Source organism: Vulpes vulpes, chromosome 8 (assembly GCF_048418805.1).
Source record: "Vulpes vulpes isolate BD-2025 chromosome 8, VulVul3, whole genome shotgun sequence".
Taxonomy (NCBI): domain Eukaryota; kingdom Metazoa; phylum Chordata; class Mammalia; order Carnivora; family Canidae; genus Vulpes; species Vulpes vulpes.
In genome coordinates this window covers 96480075-96488504 of record NC_132787.1, presented here as the reverse complement: position 1 = coordinate 96488504, position 8430 = coordinate 96480075, and the positions used below count along the sequence as shown (strand labels likewise).

General features: G+C 48.1%; 1 long non-coding RNA gene across 1 annotated transcript; it reads left to right on the top strand.

The window, feature by feature from the left end:
* The first annotated feature begins 2290 nt into the window (after window positions 1-2290).
* LOC140600030 (uncharacterized) lies at window positions 2291-7617 on the top strand. Its single transcript, XR_012003225.1, has 3 exons — window positions 2291-2479; window positions 3400-3530; window positions 3775-7617. It is a non-coding gene; the product is annotated as an uncharacterized lncRNA (long non-coding RNA).
* The last annotated feature ends 813 nt before the right edge of the window (window positions 7618-8430 follow it).

Sequence of the window (8430 nt, the reverse complement as noted above, 5' to 3'; positions counted from 1 at the left end):
CCTCCCCATCTACCTAAGAGGTGTGGTTTTGTTTTTGAAATCAGCACTTTCTGGCTTTCTTGCACTTAGCTGCTACTTCTCCCTATCTCCCTCTCCACTCAGGGCAGAGACCCAGAAGTTTTTTTTTGAAGTCATTTGCTGCTGCTGCTGCTGCTGCTTCTTCTTCTTCTTCTTCTTCTTTCTTTTTTTAATTCATGAGAGACACAGAGAAAGGCAGAGACACAGGCTCCCTGCAGGGAGCCTGATGTGGGTGGGGCTCCATCCCAGGACCCTGGGATCATACCCTGAGCAGATGCTCATCACCGAGCCACCCAAGCGTCCCTGAAGTCATTTGCTTTAAAGCTTGGGGCTTCTATTCCCTGTTTCTCCCCAGACTCCCAAGGGCTTTTGTTGTGTGAGGCAAACCTGGTTGCCGGTGGCCTTTCACCCACTTAAACCTGGCCAGGACAGGGCCTCCTGCGCAGCCAGGCCCATCAGCCAACAGACAGGAATTGTCTGGGCTTCTCTGAAGTGCAGAGTGGGAGATGGTCCCCAGGCTGGCTTCTTCCCTGGGCTACAGCTTGCCCCCTTCCTTGGCCCCTCAGCCCCACTCAACCTCCATCCCCAGAGCCTTCTTTTCCTTCTTCATTTTAAAGACAGAACTTCCCATTGAAAAACAAAATGTTGATTTGCGGGTTTTACAGCTAGCAAATCCTCTGTACCAGGGAGTGCAGGACTCTGTGAAGAGCTCAGGCTTGGGCTCAATGCCCAGGACTCAGCTTTGTATCCAGCCAAGAGCCTGGAGACCCAGCCCTCTGAAAGGGCCTTTTCTGAGTTTCCTGGCTGCTCAAATCTGCCTGGTACCTATAATCTGGTTTTTATTTTTATTTTTTGAATATTTTGGGGAGACAACCACCCAGATGACGCATGGCAGCCTGAGTTATGCTTGTTTTAAAATGCATGGGATTTAATAATCCTGCCGGAACACACTCTTCTTACTGCATTAGGATCCAACTGGAAAATATAAAGACGAACTGCTGTAGGCTGGAAAATCAATTAGGAAAAAGAGGTAAAACATCTGGTGTTACTCTTAGGATATGAAAATTCATTTTGCACATTTAAAATAAATGTGCTGAGTTCATCTAATTGCCTGTTGAGCTGTTTCATAGAGAATAGTAGGGTGTCTCATTGATCCTGGGCATTTCATAGCAAGGGGCACTGGTGCAGGTTTTCGTTTAATCTTAATTCTAAATAAATCTGGATTGTATTTCTAAATTTTTTTTTTTTCACACGTGAGTACTTCTTCAATAGTGTGCTTAGAATAGCAGTTTTCAAACTTCAGCATGCACCAGAATGACGTGGAGGAGGGCTGGTGAAAACCCAGATGGCTAGGCCTAGCCCCCAGAGTTTCTGATCCAGTAGGTCTAAGGCGGGGTCAAAAAATTTGAATTTCTAGCAAGGTCCTAAGTGATGCTGACACTGCAGGTCTGGGGGCCACACTTTGAGAACTATTGGCTTGACATAAGGGAGAGTCCTTGTCCACCCGCAGAGGAGGGAAGTCATCTAGTAGGAAAGTAGCTGGAATTCCTCAGATTCTGGGTTCTCTCCCTGCAGTCCAGACTTCCTTACCCCAGAGAGTGCAGCACTTTCCCAGTGATTTCTTTCTAGGACAAACCGAGCACACACACACACACACACACACACACACACACACCTTCTTTAAATTCTTGTGCAAAGGGGTTTTCACGCCCTCCTAGAGATTTATTTCTGCCACTCCTGAATTCAAAATGCAACTGCTCTCTATAATTCATTCAACGTTGGCACCTACTTTGTCAGTGTTGCTGAGATGAGAGCGCAAAGGCAAATAGGGTAAGGCCCTGGGCCTGGTGGGCTGGGCAGTTCCAGGGAATGCATTTGCTAGTACCTTGAACACAGTCTGCTCAAATGGCATTAGGCCCAGGATCCAACAGAAGCCTGGGAAGTTAGGGAGGACTTCATGGAGGAGGGAGCATTGGATCTGAGTCTTAAAGCAGGACCCAGCAATGTGTACCAGGTAGGAGATGCAGCTTCTTTGTATTACTAAGGGGCCTGGCCTCTGGGGGATAAAGCTCTTTTGGGTGAGAACTACCTTTTACTTTTAGGCCCTCTGGCGTATATTTCTTCAGCGAAGAAAAATGATGTGACCCAGCCAAGTCACACAGAGCCGCTCCCCTGCCCTCGCTGTCCACACACAGGCCAGGAGAGAAGTTTGGTGATGATCGTTTCATTGTTTTCCCTGTGCCTTCCAGGGATGTGGGGCTGAAACAAGGGCGAGCTTTGTGGTAACTGCTCCCGGGAAACATGCAGCCTGGGCTCCAGCCACAAAAGGACCTTGTATTCCAGCCTGTAGGGGGACAGTTCCTCCCCACTTTCCTTGGTCCATTTTCTTGCCTGAGGGAGCACCTGGGCACTCAGGCTGCCCCGCCACCAACTCTCAGAATCCCCTTTCCTGGCCTGAGAGGTAAGCATCTGGAGCACCCAGTTCATTCCTTCCTGCCTATTCTTTTACTTACAAATATTTCCTGTTGAGGGGATCCCTGGGTGCCTCAGCGGTTTAGCACCTGCCTTTGGCCTGGGTACGATCCTGGAGTCCCCAGATCGAGTCCTGCGTCAGGCTTCCGGCATGGAGCCTGCTTCTCCCTCTGCCTGTGTCTCTGCCTCTCTCTCTCTCTCTCTCTCTCTCTCATAAATAAATAAATCTTAAAAAAAATAAATATTTCCTGTTGATGAAAAGTCTCTCTCTGTGCTTCGCATTATGCCAGGAGCTTAGGACTCGATAGACAAATAGGCAGGCATCCTCCATCCCCTTCTAGAGCGTTCTGTCTAGCAAGAGGTCTAAACAAGCAATAATAATGATGATGATGAGAGCTAATATTTCTTAGCTCTGCATCAGGTCCTATTCCAAGCCCTTAATTTGTATCGGTTCATGTAATCTCTGTATTAGTTATCTGTTGTTGCATCACGGATTATCTCAAAACTTAGTGGCTCAGAACATTTACTACTCACGGTTTTTATGAGTCAGGAATCCTGACACGGCTTACTTAGCTGGGTGCTCTGGCTCAGGGTTCCTCCTAAAACTGTAACCAAGGTATTGACTGGGACTAGATTTATCTCAAGACTCCCCTGGGGAAGCATCTGCTCTCCAGCACGCTCACTTGGTTGCTGGCAGGATTCAGTTTCTCACTGACTGAGGCCACATTCAGCTCCTTGCCATGTAGGCCTCTCCGTAGGGCAATCACAACATGGAGGTTCGCTCTATCAGAGCAAGTGAGAGAGAAGAGCCAGAGGAAGGGAGAGTAGGGGCAAGACAGGCATCCAAATCTTCTATAATCTAATCTTGGAAGTGACATCCCATTACTTTTGCTGTATTCTATTTATTAGAAGCAAGTAACTGGATCTAAAGCACACTCAGTGGGAAGACATCACCCCAGGGCATGCACACCAGAAGGTGGGATCCTTGGGAGCCTTTTTAGAAGCAGTGTACCACAATCTCTATGACAGTGCTCAGGTAGGTACTGTTTTCCTCACTTCCTGGTGGGATAACTGAGCCATAAGAGGTTAGACAACTTGTTCATGGTCATAGAACTCATACATATTTGAATCCAGGCTGTCTGGGTCCAGGACGACAACCTCACATATATGGTGGAATAACGATTGGAGAAAAATCGCCCTGACTGCCATGTGGAGGATGGATTAGAGCAGGGAAAGCCAGAGGCAAGTAGGTCAATGAGGAAGACTTTTTCCTGTTTCAGGTAGAGATGAAAAGGCCTGAACCAAGGCACCAACAGGAGGAGAGGGTAGATCGGAAAAGCATCCAGGAGGTAAGGTAAGGTATGGGAATAGGAGTGGGAGGCGCTAGCTGACCACCAGCGTTCTGGCTTGGGTGCCATTGAGGATGCTGATGCTATTAGTTAAGGCAAAAATAAACAGAGAATGGGCAGATTTGGAGGCAGGGCACCAGAAGGCTGTGTTGAGTATGGTTTTATATGCACAGAGTATGGGGTACCTTTGGATGAACACTATCCTTCTCATTCTCACCTTCCTTCTCAGACCACAATCCATGTACTTTCTGTACAGTTAGACTAGTGTGTGCTGTTCAGGTCATGAGGAAAGGCTGCCATCGATATGGATGAGAAAAGTCTCCCCTGAAGGGAAGAGACATTCATCAGATCAAACTTCTGTGGAAGGAAGATAGGTTTCAGAAAGTGGAATTTAGGCAATGAGGAAAGGGAGCTCCTTTGTCTCCCTGAGGAGTTGCTTTAGGTAATTTTAAGGTCTTGCTGGGTGATGATGGGATGTGGGGAGGGGAGGAGGCTTCTGCTCTAAGCGGGTGGCCAGGATAGACAGAGATCCTATGGGCCATCCAGGTCAGTAGGCTTCAGGAGAAACCTTAGCCAACAGCCAACTGTAACTTACAACTGGTAGATTATAAAGTTCCTTCTGTTCTTTTATCTTTTTTTTTTTTTGAAGATTTTACTTATTTATTCATGAGAGAGAGAGAGAGAGAGAAAGGAAGAGAGAGGCAGAGACACAGGCAGAGGGAGAAGCAGGCTCCATGCAAGGAGCCCGATGTGGGACTTCATCCCAGATCCTGGGATCACGCCCTGAGCCAAAGGCAAACGCTCAACCACTGAGCCACCCAGGCGTCCCTGTTCTTTTATTGTTTTAAAAGGATTTTATTTACTTATTTATTTGAGAGGGAGAGAGAGTGTGCGTGAGTGGGGGGAGGGGCAGAGGGAAAGGGAGAAAGAGTATCTCAAGAAGACTTGACACTGATTGATGAGCCTGACATGGGGCTTGATTTCATGACCCTGAGATCATGGCCTGAGCTAAAACCAAGAGTTAGGGGCTCAACCACTAGTGCCTCAAATTCCCTTCTATTCTTTTAGAACCTTCAACAAAGTCTCGCCAAATGTTCTAGCCTGGCTTTAGCTCTGCTGTGAAGAACGTCATTCATGTCTGGGCAGGTGGGAAAGAGAGGCAGCACGTCTGGGGGCTCCCATCATGGTGGTTTCATCTGGAATCAGAACAGGTCTCCTCAGGATAAAATAATTGTGGGATAAGATTTGTGGTCGTGATGGTCAACTGTCCTTCTCTACATGGAGAGTGGTTTCCTCATGGCCAGCCACAAGTCAGGATGCCGAGGTGGCACTGTCTGGCACATAGTTGAATGGGTTTATGGGTCAGCTGAGCAAAGAGAGAGCCACCAGAGCACAAGTGGCAGCAGAAGTCTTGGAGAAGGGATAAGATGCCATGGGAAGAGTATGTAGAGGAAGATTCTGTAAACTAGATCAGAATCTCCATAGTGAGACTAGAGCCCATGTCTGCTGTGTCCCTGCTGTGTCCCTAACGCCCAGTATGATGCTTAGCATATATTGGTACCCCAATAAGCAGCAGAATGAAGGAAGAAAGGAAGGAAGGAAATGACAGAAATTTAGGGATTACCAACTCTTTTTTTTAAGATTGATTGATTGATTGATTGATTGATTTTAGAGGCAGGGCAGAGAATCTCAAGCAGGCTTCCCTCTGAGCACAGAGCCCAGAGTGGAGCTCCATCCCATGGCCATGAGATCATGATTTGAGCCGAAATCAAGAGTTGAATGCTCAACTGACTGAACCACCTCAGTGTGTGCTAGTCAGGCCTTGCTCTCTAGGGAGCACCAACTTTTAAGAGAGCCAAGGAAGTGAGAGAGATTGGAAACAGCTGCTGCGGGGATCTAGGGGAAGGATTGTTAAAAAGTGGCTGGGGTGCATGGAGGTTCCAGCGGTCCTCAGGTGCCAGGAAAAGAAGGAAGCAGGGAAATTGCTGTTTTGACATGAATTCATGTGACGCAGCAGTGATGAGTGACCTACTATTTTTTCACAGGGGCTGAGTCCAGGGAGGTTAAGAAAGTGCTCCCATAAGGCAGGGCTTTGGGTGCTGACAATACCAATGGAGAGAAGGCCTTCTCTGGATCCCACAGGGTGCTTGGCCCAACGAGCTCCTGAGGAAGTACTCCCAGGGATCCTGGGATGAGCTGGCAGTAGCTGGAGCACATTTCCAAGGCTGTGGGCCACCCTCTCCAGGACCCCCTGGGTGGCTGGATGTGCTCAACCACAGTCACTGTAGGCTGACCTTGGAGCGTTGGAGGAAGCTGGGTCATTTTGGTCTCTGGGTTGGGAGCTTGGCACGACTGGCCCAGGTTTTTCAATTTAGAAATCGTGACCTGAAAGTACCATTCTAAAGGTTATAGAAACCAGGCCTTGGGCTTCTAGAACTCTCTGACTTCTGTCCCCTGGTCGTCATTTAGAGCTATTTTCCTTCTCTCTTGAATGCTGAAAAGGGAAGAAACAAATGTTACCAGAAGCAAGTTTCTCATCACTTTGTTAATGATTGATTTCATTTCATTCCAGAACTTGTTTGACCTTTGGATAAACAATTGGAACCTTCTGGAGGCACCTAAAAGGAATGCAGGAATGCATTTGCTATTTAATGGTAGAAAGATTATAAATGAGACTCTGACAGAATAAAAAGTATTATTTATATGAGTGCTAACAAAAAGTCAGTTGTAAAATACACATTCTTCAGCAATGGCCAAATAAGGGAAAGGGTAATATCTGGTCACATAACCTAGCTGACTCTGTCCACGGTAGGGTCCATCTAACCATCCATCCCCCGTCTCTAGGCTGAGCCATCTTGTGGCTACAAACTTCCTCTGAGGAAGTCTAGAACTGTAGGCCACATGGAGATCCAGACTCCAAGCACAAGATAACACCAACATAAATTAGCCAGCCTGGTTTCTCGGAAGGTGCGTTTCGCTGTGCCAAGGGAGAATTGTTCAAAGTTTTTACTTCTTGGGTAATGGTAGGAAGCACAGACTGTATAGTTGGTGGCCTGCCAAGTTGGAAAGAACAAATCAAGATGAACTGCAAGGAAGGCAGAAACAACTCAAAGGGAAAAGGGCTGCTAATCAGACTTAGAAAGCCCTGAGTTTTCTAGCAGGCTGGTGTGGTCCAGCCTCCTCCCAGGACGCGGTGGCCAACTAGCAAGCACCCTCCCAGTTAGCCAGGAAAAGTCAGAAGGCTCAGCACCGTCATAAGCGGGATGCAGAGGAGGCCTCAGAAGTAGCCTCAGCAAGGGCCATGGACCCTCCTGGGCATGTGTCACCTTCTCGTCCTCAGCTGGGTGTTGGAGGAGCTTGGGGCTCATGGAGCTGGCCGAGAACCTCAACAAAGAGGGGACGGGGTGGGGGGAAGTGGTGCAAGGTGTGTCAGAGCACCTGCCCCGCTCTATTGCTCATCTCCCCCCCCCCCCCCCACGCCCCAGCAGCAGGACAAGGAGTGTGTTTAGTGGGAAAATCAAGGATTGCAGGCAGAAACTCCAGCTCTGTCTATACCATCTGTGCATTTTTGGGCCAATTACTTTTATTCTCTCCCACCTCAGGTTTTCTATTTGTAGGATGGAAATAATTTTGAAGATTAAATAAGATCAACCCAAGTACTCGGCACAGAGCCCAGCTCATCCTAAGTCCTCAATAAATCTTGGTTACGTTCCCTCTTGTGGGTTCATCTTAGCACTGTAAGCGCCAAGCAGAATTGGAATAAATGTTGCTGCATACATGTATGTATAATAATAACTCTTTTGTTTGTCAGGGACTCTTTCAACTGTAAGCTCCTCGAGGTATCACATTGTACCCATTTTTGCAACCCCAGCACCTGGTGTAGGATCTGGTACATAGTAGGTGCTTGGAGAGGTTACTAAATAATAGCTTGAGCTCAGAGGGTCGTTGATAAACTGGGGATTCTCAGGATTGCACAGGATGGATTGGCGCTCACGAAGGAAGTACCCACCACGTGGGGCCCAGGGGACGTGGTACCAGGAACTGAGATCCCTGAGTGCTGAGGGAGGTCTGGGAAGCAGCAGGCTTTCTTCCTAGGAGCACGGTGTTCACGAGTCCTCAGCAGGGGCTGGATTGGCACTATATCAGTCTGTTGACCCATTGACACAGAGTGGGGAGCAGGGGGGTCCAGGGCACAGAGCCAGGGAGAGCCTGCCCAGCCTCGCCTTGTCGACATGGATGGCCACAGATGGAAAGAGAATTGGTAACTTCTACAGGTGAAGCAAATGCCGGGAAAAATGCTGACAACTCCTATGTGATCCAGAAATGTATGCTGGAAAGGTCCAGCCATTAGCACCGTGAGTACAAGACCAGGACAGGGCTGCTGTGTTTGTAACCTGAGAAAGTGAGTCCTTGCCTTTTATGAGCTCAGCAAAACCAACAGACCCCACCATGGGAAGGGAAAACAAAGAAATGAGCCTCGATCATCTGACCACAGTGCCTCTGAGAGCAAGAGCCCAGAGCTCTGTTTCTGCAGGAATGTACCAAATGCACTGCAAGTGAGCTGGTAATCGCTTTAAGTCTGGGCAAACTG